The sequence below is a fragment of the Nyctibius grandis genome, chromosome 5, assembly GCF_013368605.1.
Source record: "Nyctibius grandis isolate bNycGra1 chromosome 5, bNycGra1.pri, whole genome shotgun sequence".
Taxonomy (NCBI): Eukaryota; Metazoa; Chordata; class Aves; order Nyctibiiformes; family Nyctibiidae; genus Nyctibius; species Nyctibius grandis.
In genome coordinates, this window is record NC_090662.1 from 33,804,001 (window position 1) to 33,817,645 (window position 13,645).

Genomic DNA, 13,645 nt, shown 5'->3' on the forward strand with positions numbered 1-13,645 from the left:
AGGCAAATCCTTTCCTCTCCAGGAGTTTCCTGGAGACAGTAAATTTCTTTTACATGATTAATGGTATTTGATCATGAACAGGACATAGTCACAATGTACCAACAGCATAAGATAAACTTTTTACCCTTTGTGTTGTAACTCTATTTCAGGAATTCCTGAATGAGCACTGTTGAGTTTAAAATGGCATAGGATAATCTTAAAGAGAAAGTTTCATCCCTATTTAACTTCTAACATGGTTTCAAAAATGTCCTGAAATATTCAGAACTACGTCTTTGCAAGTTTAGGTTGATTTCAGGGTAACAGAGGCGCTGAGTTGCATGATACAGAACAAGCACAAGGCACTATCATGACAAGGTTGACAAGAATCAGCACAGACATGGGAATTTCACTTTCCCAGATTCTCTAAGAATTGGGAAAAGTCACATGTCCTATTGAAGAGTTATACACACACACTCAGACACATATACTGCTTTAGAAATTTGCTGCATTTTAGAAACAAATAGGACATTGAATAATCTGAATGGCTTTTTTTTTTCTCCCTGCAGTACACCTAAAGGAAGAACTTTCGATAATGTGAAAAGGAACTTGTGTCATCACCACAGGAGCATTTGTTTAATGGCTTTGATTTACATAGAAATATGCACACTAGTAGGAACAATTCAGAAATTCAGCAAACAGCTTGTGTTTTCAAGAAATTGTTGACAATGCTAACAATTTGCAGTGGTAAAATACCTTCTGAGTAGTTTACATTATTATTTGTTTGCATAATTGTGACAATAAATTATTCCCTACCCACTGTTCTCCTGTTTTCTGCAGTGGTCATTTCCTCATTTTTATTCACTCACAGGCAGCCTCTCATTTTATAAGTCACAACTAAGTTTTATAAAAAGGTTATTATTAGTTGCTGTAAGAATTTAGAACAAATAATGTTAACTTTGCAAGTTTATGCAAAAGTAGAAGACATTTAGTCTTGGGTGGGAAAATCTTGGAACTTCCTCTCAGTCATTGTACACTCAGTGACACGTCAGTGCTGTGATGGTCAACTCTGCAGTGTGCAGATGGACTCAGCTCCGCAAGTGCTGAGGCGGTTTCTTTGGTGAAAAAGCCGAAGTTCATTATTACCACATGGGATTTAGGCATTTACAAAAGGGCTTCACAGTCAGCTGTGCAAAGGGACACCTAAAACAGCCAGCAGGAAATGCCTAAACCATCCAACAAGAAGTGCTGTCCTGCTCCTGGATCTGGTCACTTGTCTGAAAGATAGAGTTAAACACATACTTGACAGCTGTGTTCAGGACAAGAAACCATTTTCCATACCTAGGTTCTTAAACAGTGTGTTTTGGTAATGAAGATTACATCCTTTCTTTTCTTCTTCCAGATGACTCTGTTGGTAATTTCATCATAATGATGATAATGACCTATATTGCCTTCTAGAAGGTCAGATACCTGGGCTTCAATTGCTTCCCCAGTCAGAGAAGATTCAAAAGCACTTTTCCTGTTTCTTAGAAGAGCCAGTTCCCAAGCCATTAAGCTTTATATCCATGTTGGTATCAGGAGCCTGGTACGCTGTATTGGCAGTGGAAACTTCCATTCAGTCCTAGGAAGTAAAATTCTCTCTTTTTTTTTGCCTCCTTCACAGCTGGAGTAGAAAGGAGGAGGAAATGGTTAGTCACTTTTTATAGTTCTCCTGGATACTAGAAAAGCAGTGAGCACAAAGGCCAACATGACTTTGTAGGGAAGGGGATCTCACCTGATCTTTCTCCCTGATACATTTATTCTTTTTTATGTTAGAAATAAAATTAGGAGAAAAGACTGCATCCCAGCTAAAATGTTAAAACTTTAAAAGCAAACCAGTATATTCTAAAATACCAGCTAGATCCTCTACAAAAAAGGGTGGGGCTTTTTTGCGTGATAGTAAGGAACTATGATTTTTATTACCTGTATTAACAGCTACAGCAGGCAGTAACATTGAAAAGAGCTTGTTTGACCTTCTTTAAAGAACTGCTGGACAAAATGATTAGGCAAGGAAATATTGAGCAGATTAATAAGACAGTTTGCAATAGAAATGAAAATGTAATTTTCCTTATAATTGTCCTGGTGTCTAGACAGAGTGCACACATAACCATGAGTTCAGTACATGTGTTTCTACAAAATGAAACACATCTCCAATTTGTCAAATCAACTTTATGATGTGCTATTGATCAAAATGGTCACAAAAAAATATTAGTGAGAGATAATTATAATTTCTTGAACTCTCTATGTATTTCAAGGCCTTAAAATATACTTTATGACAGCATCATTATGTCTTGGTGTTCTCCACCAGACCTGGGTTAATTATCCTGTTTACTACCATTTATATGGTAATAATTGCACAGCTTGATTTTTGTGGGTTTTGAGCCCAAGACACCATGTTTTAGTGGGATGGTACTTCTCAGTTCTAAAAGTAGTTTTGTCACTGCTTCCCTATATGAGGTCACATGACTCACTTCTTCCCTAGTTAAGTCTCCCCTCCTGTAAAATGAAGTTACTAATCTTTATCTACCTCACTGAGGTGTCATGAAGACCTACTAACATTTACACAGTGCTTGGAAAATGTAAAGCACCGTGAGCTACATTGTGACTAGGCCCATATAGCAAAGCTGACAATCCCTCTCCTGTCATCGCATGAACTACCTTGAAAGCATGGACTGGGACTGAGACTGGACTCAACATAGATGCTTCCTGCCAAATTCTGGCTGAAATTGTGTAACAATTTACTGCTTAAATTGTTGAACAACTATTTTCATGTGGGAGAGAAAATCTGAGGAGTAACTGCATCATAGAATTTCTCCTGTCTCTATAATATACGTTTCAGAAAGATGTGGTAAAATCAGAAGCAGGACTAAAAAAAAATAAACCTCTTTTTTGAGAAACCGACCACCACAGAATAATGTGAGTTTACTTCCTTTTTGAGCCTCTCTAGTGTTATACAATATGCACATCACAGCCTTTTTTTTTTTATTTTGCTCTTGTAGAAAAACATATATGGCCATATGCCCAGACAGTTTTATTTGTGTTTTATTATGTTATTGTGGATAAACATTTGAACCACAAGAGATAAAAAAGAATTTTAGCCTTATCAAAAATTATAGAGGATTCATCCTAATGCTACAGAAAAAAAGATTTTGTGAGATTTTCTCTCACTTATTTCATCTGATTCTCTCTACTGGCCTGATCCTGCTGCTTTTACACATATTCAGTAGCTTTAAATAGATCCTTCTGAAACCTGTGTGCAAAATGCTTAGAAGAAATGCTTTGCGATATTTCACATTCCTGTTCCATTAAAAACACTGTAGGGACCAAAAAACATCCTTTTAACCTCTATTCTTAGAAAGTAGGGAAGGGAAGAAAGCCTCTTTCTCTTTTCCTACAATTTTCATATCCAAGCATAACATTACTAGATTAAAATTACCTTGAAGTATGTTTTCTTTAACAAAAGCTCACAAAAAGTGAGATCCAAAAATGGTACCATGTGGAAATAGTTCAAGGAGGGGTTGCAAAACTGAACAGTGCTTCACTCTGCTTACAATGCCACTCACTAAACGATGGCTGTCATGTAACAGTGACACATACCTAACAATACATACACCTTTATAGCAGAGCTCATCAGATAACAATAACCTCGAGAATAAAGCTGCTTTCCTTCTTCCTCATAGTATCAGTGAATACTGTATGAATACTGTGGAAGTCAAAGATGAACATTCCCATAAATTCCAAGATGGTCTAGTTTATACTAATAAGCCGTACATTTCTATATCATCAATCACTGCATGAAAATACACAGCTATTTTTTCTGTTTTCTGCAGCACTCTGGGCATGTGGCCTCCAATGTGAAGAAACAGCAGAATTGCATGGAACATTTTATGAATTTCCCTCCCAGTACAACTCATAGAATCATAGAATCACAGAATGGTTTGGGTTGGAAGGGACCTTAAGGATCTAGTTCCAACTGCCTGGACATGGCCAGGGAAACCTTCCACTAGATCAGGTTGCTCAAAGCCTCATCCAATCTGGCCTTAAACACTGCCAGGGAGGGGCCATCCACAACTTCTCTGGGCAACTTGTGCCACTGTCTCACCACCCTCACAGTAAAGAATTTCTTCCTAATATCTAAACTCAATCTACCCTCTTTCAGTTTAAAACAGTTACCCCTCGTCCTATCACTACATGCCCTTGTAAAAAGTTCGTCTCCAGATTTCCTGTAGGCCTCCCTCAGATACTGGAAGGCTGCTATAAGGTCTTCCTGGAGCCTTCTCTTCTCCAGGCTGAACAGCCCCAACTCTCTCAGCCTGTCTTCAAAGGAAAGGTGCTCCAGCCCTCTGATCATCTTCGGGGCCCTCCTCTGGACTTGCTCCAACAGCTCCATGTCCTTCTTATGTTGGGGGCCCCAGAGCTGGACGCAGTACTCTAGCTGGGGTCTCATGAGAGCAGAGTAGAGGGGCAGAATCACCCTCCTCGACTTGCTCGCCACACTGCTTTTGATGCAGCCCAGGATACGGCTGGCCTTCTGGGCTGCAAGTGCACATTGCCGGCTCATGTTGAGCTTCTCATCAACCATCTCCCCCAAGCCCTTCTCCTCGGGGCTGCTCTCAATTCATTCTCCGCCCAGCCTGTGTTTGTGCTTGGGATTGGCCAACACAGTTCAGGACCTTGCACTTGGCCTTGTTGAAATTCATGTGGTTTGCAAGGGCTCAGCTCTCATGCCTGTCAAAGTCCCTCTGGATGGGTATTATTTCAGCATCACTCAGTGGTGATGCTGAAATAATAGTTCATTGCAATCTTCCCTAAACATAATATAATTATAATGTACATATAACAAGTCTATTTGATAAAATTTCAGAAATCCTGATGTGTGTTATTTCTTGGTATTTATATAAGAGCATAATATAAAATGTAGTATTTCCAAGGCATATTTTAAGAAGATTACTTTATCTGTAGGAACAAATGTCCAGAGAAGACTAACGTATAAAAAACCCACTGTACTAGGAAAGCAGATATGCATAGCTGATACTAAACCGCTGCTTTTATACATTGTTTGTCTAACTGGGGATAGAATGACCCTGGTGACTAATACCTAGCTCAAAAGATAAGTTCTATCCTTGTGCTGTTTATGCTCATGTATGCATATTTATAGAATGTCCACTGACTTAATTCAAATTATTCTGTGGAAAAAATAAGAACATCTATGTGTATTTGCAGATTCGGTGAGTAAACTGAGTTTTTTTCCAAATTGGGCTATAATGGCTTGGTATAATGAAGTGCATTGTATAAACATTAAGACGTCAGTATGTCTTCTTTGAACAATTAGATATGGTAAATCCTCTAGCTATGAACAATTAAGTCCCTTTGTCTCGGAATACTACCATACCCTGGCACTGCAACAAGCAGCAGTGTTGGAGTCTGTTTCCCCAAGATGTCCATGGATTCAGTATACGTGACAATATAGTCTGTGCTTTAAATGTAAACACAGAAGGCCTTACATAGAAGTATGGAAGCACTGAGCTTAAGAATCTATTCATCCTCTCTTAACATTAGTCAACTTCTTAATTTTTGTAACAGAGATACCAACACTACCTATTAACAGGTATTAGACCATTTGGCAGCTTCTCATGTCATATAAAGATAAGGCATCTTCTTAAAAACACTGAAAATAAACCAGAAAGATTTCAAACACAGGCCAGACCAAAATGCCTTCTTAATTCCTGGCCCTTGGAAGAAATTTTGCAAACAATAAACACTGAAGATGCTCATAGTATTTTGTACTCTCTCCACTTTCTGTTTTGCCCAAATGAATGTTCCTATGCCCATCAAAAATAATCCTTCTTCTAGGACCATAAGAGCCATTGCTATTTATGAATATCAGACATCAGAGCAGCAGACTTACAGAGACATTATGCCGTTTTAGAATCATCGCATTGCATCAGAGGAAAAGGTTTAGTTCCAACTTACTGGATATCTATCTCATCAGCTCTGACAAACCAGCCACTTGAAAAAGCCATGTATCTTGATTGTTATTGCTTAAAAGGGCTCACAGGCATTACTATTATGCATTTTTTCAAACTTCCTATTTGCAAAGGTTTTAACTGGACACTATTTGTTAGCAGCCTTTAAACGCTGTAGTTATTAGCTTGTGAGGCTTGTATTATTGGCAAACAAATGCATATAAAATACTCCAATTAAGAAGAAAAAAGGACTTTTTTTTTCCTCTTTTAGACATTTAGCAATCATTGTCTATTGGGAAAGGTATTTTTTCCTGTTTCCTTGAGCTTTGTATCATGTTTGAGAACAAAGCCTTCCCTTCCCATGCACCTGGAGCTCCCTCTAGTGATTCAGCAAGCAGCATGAAACCTCTTCTTGATACTTCCTCAGTAACCAAACTTTAATGAACCCATGCATTTCTAAGCAGCTCACCTCTTCAGAAAATTGAAGTAATTTAAAATGTGAAGCCCAAACTATTATCAAGGCATATGTGTTGATTTCAGCTGGGAATAGATTTAATTGGGGAAATGTCATTCTCAATAGAAGAAAGATATAAGGGAAAAGGCTATACAAATAAAAATTAATATACGATCAAGAAGTCATCAGATTCATGACAGTTAGGAGAGTGGATCAATATATTTAATGGCTTTTATTGTTTCTTGGGGGTTTTTGTACTTCAAAGGAGATAATCAGGTACTATAATCATTAGCTGACTAAAGGTTAAATTTTCACAGACCAGAAGTACCCAACAATGTTCCCAAATGTTTTCTGTAACATGGAATAACTTTCTGATTTACTATACCTGTCCTCCCAGTTCTTTTCCTGCTAAATCTGTTGGCCTCTTATACAATCAACATCAGTGCTGCCGCATAACTAGAAAAGCTGAAATAGCTCCCAGGAGATCCATTGCACTAGATTTGAAACTCTAGCACAGCCTGCCAGTTCCAATTCACAAACTGGAATTCATGATTAATCCTCAACCAACCTCAGAGCCACATCAACCTTGTTTATTTATTACTATATTTTGTAATATTGAAAATCGCAACATGTTTTTACAAGCAATGAATTAATCACATGCCAGAACTGGGACCTGACCCACCAAACTTATATTCTGTTGATTAATCCTTAATCATGCCTGGAGTCCCTTTAGAGCAGTAAGAGGAACAAGCACATGGCTGACAGTTGCGCGATTGGGCTCCCAATTCCACCTGGAAATGTGGCCCTCTAGGAAGCACTGATTCTTGCAGCTGAATCCACGCCAACAAAGCTTTTGACAGAGCCATGGGACTTCCCCACAGATACAGAAATCTGACCACACATAACTACAAGGTCTTACAATAAAAGATTTCTAGGGAAGACCTACATAGTCATCTCAATCTGAGTATTTGACAGCAGAATGATTTCTGTGTTAGAATCTCGGACTTTCAGAGAAAAATATTTTTTCAACATAAAAAACACTTCTTCAATGGAGCATACTCAAAAAACTTATTTTGCTAATGGCACCCCAGTGATAGGCAACTTAGCATTAACTTAACTCTAATTTTGCACTTTACATTTAGGAATAAATGACATCCACTGTAGTTCCCGTTCAGTCTCATAACAATTCAGTATAGCCCTATAATAGAAGTCATTGCTTAACATTGTATAAATAATGCCTTAAAGGATATATAGTATGCTTTAAACTGCACTAGAGGATAATGTCAGGGGAATAACACTGGTTATTCAGTAGGTAAGCTGTCTAGCTAACGATCAACAGCCTTGAAATGGCCTTTCTTATGTACCTCATATGTTTAATCATTACTTTTCAACACAGCAGTGGCTGAGTTATTTAAAACCTTACATAGTCCAGGCATATTTCAAAAAGTAAAACCTATTTAAAATAAAACACTTTGTAAATCAAAATATTCTCCAACTTATCTATGCAACCGACATCCTTGAAAATCTCAGGAAACTGAGCCAGGTATACAATGGTTCTTAAGTAGGTTTGTCCTTTGACAGCTTAACTTTTAAGTGGTCATCAGTAATAATACAGGAAATAAGAAAAGTTCTGGGTTGTGGACAAATCCTAGTATAAAATACGCTGAGTTTTTGAAAGGTTACACTTTGGACATGTTGAAGAAGGAGAGCTATTCAGCATCAGAATGAGAAAACTGCTGTATTTCAACTGGCAGAATGCTCGTAGATGCAAAGTAACCTGGTAACCTCGGTTGCTTTCACAGGGAATCCTGCTTGCTGTCACAGTGCATCTGGAATTACAATCATAACAGCATCCCAAACATGACTTAATCAAGGTCTGTGGAGCACAGGGCCACCACACACAGGCCACTCTGGAAACACTGTGTCAGTCCTGAATTGTCTGCGGTTTCTTTTGCATGAAAATGATAACTTCTCTTTAAGACTGATCAAGAGAGTGTGTGCTGCAGAGACATTTCTTGGTGCTCACGGGCTTTAAACATTTCTCAGAAAAGTTAGAGGGTTCATGCCACATACAGAGCGGCAGAAGCACTCAGACTAAACACTACCTGTTTTAATGAGTCCTTGTGGCAAAGCAGTCTTGGACTTTGCCCTCAGCTGATCTGAAATAGCCCCACACTGGCTGATCTGAAGGGCAGAATAACACTCAGAGCTATATTCTCTCATTTCTTGAGGAGGTTACGAGCCAAAAGAGAATTGTGTAGTATCTTGTCTTTTACAGCAGTGCAGAACTGATTGGCCACAGTTTGGAGCAGATTTCAGGTTTCATATGTTTATTGCATTATTTGTCCTTTCTTTTGCATTATTTGTAAAAGCTCTCATGACAATTTGGATATTTTATTTTTAGTAACCAAAACAAATGTCTTCATATAGCCCACAACAGAATATTGCCTCATAATTGCATTGTACTATGAAATACAGCAGATATGAAAACTAAAGGATGACATAAAATTGTTGCTGATAAACTTTGCAAATGACATAAAATTTGATGTAACTGTAAATAATGAGGAAGCCAATCTACTGCTTCAGAGTAATGTATTCCTTAGTTAAATGCTTGTAACACACTGAAAGTTTTAATACAGTTGGCATCAAGACTAGAAGCATCTAGGTAAGAGACTGCTACTGTTTTAGAAAGTTGTGACAGTAAACTTGGAGACAGCACATCACCACTTCAATGTGACATCTGAACGTAACCAAAAAGAGCTAGGAAGGCCTTTCAGATTAAAAAAAAAAAAAAAAGGAGCATATCCAGGACTGTGCTGGAGGTGGTGTGGTCCAATTCACCTGACTGGATGTTGAAATCACCACTTTCTAATGTTTGTGTCGATCCAGCAGAGCAGCCCCAGGGTTCTGGATTTCTGTGATGCTCACCTTCCACCTCCATCCTTGCAACCATAGACCTGACTGCCTGTCACTGCTCCTTCCTTCCTCTCACTACAGCTGACTGAGCCATATCCTCCTGTTTGGCTTGTCAGAAAACTTTTCCTCTGCCATACCTCAATTTTTTTTCACAAGGACAGCACAAGCATTTGCTCAGATTCCTGTCTGGAAACTCCCACTTCTGTACATGTGGTATAGAGGGGAGAAAAGATACCCATTTTATCAGCATCTTGCTCAAGCCTTGTCCCAAATAAGATGATCCTGAAACACCAACACACTCCTGAGGAGCACTGCAGAAAACTAAAAAGTGATCTGGGGCCATACACAGCCTAGGAAGCAGCTGGTCTGCACAATGAATGAATAAAGACACAGAAATACAAACAAAAGTTCAAAGGAGGGACATAAAAATGGCCCAAGCAGGAAACCAACTTTTTAAATGTGAGGATTAAAGAACTCAACCAGTTCAACAAAGAGACTGTGAAGGCACGGCTAGGTGACTGCACTTGCATGCAGAAAGGCTTGCAGTCATGGGATCTCTTTCCACCTTGCTCAGAAAGCTGCACGCAGTCCAGCAGAACACAGCCGAAAGTCAGACAATCTCAGTCTTGCAGCAAAAAACAATTTAAGAGATGTGAGGCAATTTAACATTGTAACATCTTTACCAAGGGAGCTAGTGGGCTCCGTGTGCTTGTACCCTTGAATATTTTTTCAGTCTCTCTGTCTGGCATTCATTTGGCTCATCATAGTGGTCCCCATGGGGTGTACGTGTACATAGATGCTTCTGTTTCTTTCCTGGCCCACAGGAAGAGCCAGATTCCCTGTATCGCCTTAGAAAGCTGATAATATTGGCAGCTGTATATTAACAGAGTGGTCAAACCAAGCCCCAGGTCTCTTGGCTCATGACCTGAAAGAGTAGAAAGAAATTTTCTACCTATGCTGTTTCCCAAGTGTATTTTTAGTGTAATTTTTAACTTCACCTGGGGTGCCAACAGTTGTCCAACAAAGGGACGTTGACAGAAGCCAGAAGGACACTTTCCCTGGGCATGGTCCTTTTCTTCCCCCCTCAGAGACAAAACAATCTATTTTCCTATACTGACAATTATCCCTTGCTGACCCCCACCAACTCTTTTTCCCATGTGCTTTGGCCCCAAGATCCAAACCTAAATGGACTGAAGAATGGGAGCAAACAGTATGGTCACAATCCTGATGCCATGCCTTTTCTGTTTTGGGCCAGACTGATGTTCATGTGTGTTACTGACGTCACCGTCTCTGTGGATTGGTGCCACCCTCAGCATCCCAGCTACTGAGGGATTTCCTTTCAGTGTGTGGCATAGAGCTTCTCATATGTGCCAGTCCAAAACCTCCGTGATCCCACGGAAATTCAGGAGTGCTCTTGTGGAACTCGTGAAACATTGTCTGTTGGATCATGAACTCAGAACCTGAGTTCAACCTCTGGACCTCTACCAGCTGCTGGGGCTGTTCAGCTGGATCTGCATAAGCATTAGAAAGGTCTTTGTAATGTTCTTATAGTATTCGTTATTACTATTGCCAGAAGACACCTGGCATTATTATTGTCCCTTTGGAATGTCACAGTGTTTCTTCTCCAGTAAAATGGTCCCTGAGAAAAGGCATGGCAGCGAAAATTCCCAGTTCTTCATCCTCCAGTTTGTGGCCCCCAAGGAAGTTTGGGGATTGTGGTTGTGCATTCGTTTCCAGGACGCCACGTCCCTCTAATGTTAACAGAGCTCTGTTCACATGTGACTACTTGCAGAATGTTCCTTGCCATGGTGAGCACCGAATCCAAGACTTTCACCAAAGTGGAGAAGAATTCAAAACAGAGCAGGACAAGTGTTTCGTTTTTCAAATTTCACATGATGCCTTGTTCCTCAGTATCTATGTCTATTTAGGCCTATTTCTCTGAGGGATGTGAGAGTTCTGCCTCGATTTCTATCTTAATACAGCAAAGACATTTTCTGTGAAAATACACTAGAATAAATTCTAAAACTGATATTTCTCCTCAGAATTTGTGTTTCAAATACACCTGTTAAAAAAGTAAAACACTTTCGTGTTTCCCATCTTATACTAAAAATTATTTTTGTGTAATCAAGGAGGTGTCAGCAAGCTAGCATTTTGACTTCAGCTTAAGCTTAAGTGTGTCCTTAAGAGCTTTCCTAAATGGAGACAGATGCAAGTATATACTTCTTAGCATTGAGGAAGTACTGTGAAAAGTGTGATCTAGCTGTCTGTATGCCACCACTGATCATATATGTCTTGCCTCTTATATGCCATGATTTTCTTATTATAATGTATATCCTCTTTGCAACTAGAATGCTCAACAGGGGTCCTCTTTTTAAAAACTAGAATTTGCCAGCTGTTCCAATTAAGTTAATTGTATCAGAGACACTGCAGTTATTTTTTACAATAAGTGTGCAGCAAAACCACATTATCAGAACACTTGCTATTGGACAAGGGCTCCGAGGACAGCTGGAGCCTTCTTCCAGTGTTAATAACAGAAAATGCACATACTTCAGAAATCACAAAGCCGTTCTTAAATAGAAGGGAATTAATTCTCATTTTTCATCTCCCAATACCTTGCTCTAGCTGAAACTGCTCCTGCAGTTACTGAATAGTAAAGTACTCACTTTTCCTTACTTCTGTTCCTTATTTTAACAAATAATTAAATGCAAAGAGTAATTGGATAACCTTCAGATAGGGATCCAAATGTCACCAAGCTTATCTGAATGAATCTTTTGAACTTCCAGAGGTTCGCCTGCAACAAGCCATGCATTTTTTGTTGCTGTTGTTGCATAGCAGGAACATCAACAAATTGATCCCTCACTTAATATAGGCTATGGTGAGTCATAGTCATTGGCATTTGATATATCATGCTTTATTTTGGTATAGGTGATATGTCCAAACGCAACCACTTGCATAATGGGAATCCAGTATAAATTCTACTGTTTCTTAAACTTATGTGATTTCAAAAAAAACTCAGATAAAACATCTGAGGTATGTTATTTGGGATGGACTGTACAGAATTTCACTGTCTATAGGCCCAGAATCAGAAGAGGCAGGGAGGGAATAAATAAGGTGAGAAAACTCTATTAGATACTGATGAAATACATAAAACCCATACTCTACCTCAGTAACAGTGTTTTTGTACTGTGCCATATAAATGCTAAAAATTTTATGAACTACAAGCCAGGCCATAGTACAAAGTACGAGTAAAATTACCCAGAAATGTGCAGTCTCTAACCATATTGCTCTTATACAAGTTGGTTTTAGTTGAAGAACAATGGTACGAGGAGAAGCACAGAGATTCATCAGAGAAAAAGAATGGGAACAATTCCTGTACGAAAGTGTGACCTCAAATAAAAGTGTGATCTATTTCCCGACAGGTAAGTGTTGAAAAAAGAAAATACAAAGTGCCGCTGAAATAAATTTTAGATATATATTTTAAATATATGAACTCTAAAGTTAACAAAATTATGTAATAGCAAGACTACTATAACTTCAGGAGGATTTGTCTTTCTATGGAAAACTGTCCCGAAAAGCTGGCTTTCCTAACAACAAAAACAATTTTGCCACTAACTTTAACAAGATGAGCATTTCAACCTGGCTGTGGATGATCTGAGCTCTGAGGTCAGATATGACTACTCTGAGAGCCAAAGCAGCAAATTAGCAAAGGCCACATAACCAATGTCTGACAGAATTTTCATGTTTTTCAACTCTGTTAAATGCCTGCACTTTTGTAGATTATGACTGCCATTGGAACTGATGTTTAAATTCTCTTCTGGCACACAGGCACCTGATCTAATTCATGGAGAGATTATGGACAAATCACATTTACAAGTTTTTTGGCCAAGATGTTGCTTATAAATTTAGGTAAAAGCATGAAAACTCCATAAGCAGTAAAATGACAACTTTTTCCAATAAAAATACTTACAAGCAACTCCAAAGGCAGGAAAACTATTTATCAAATTCAGTTTAGCCATGTGCATCTCCAACTCAAAACTTTGATGTAGACAGTACCATTCAAGTACAGCATATAAAACCACTCATCATCCATGTGACGTCAAAGTGTTAGTGACATAGTCATATCTGGGTAGTTATTAATGAAGTGTCAAGGTTTCTTTTAGTTCTGGATCATGGATTTAAATTATAGGGAAAATTATGTTTCAATATATTCCTAAGGAACACAAAAAACTTTCTTGAAAAGTTTTTCTATATGCTTCACTATGCTTTGAATCTTCCCCACCAGCAAACATACAGG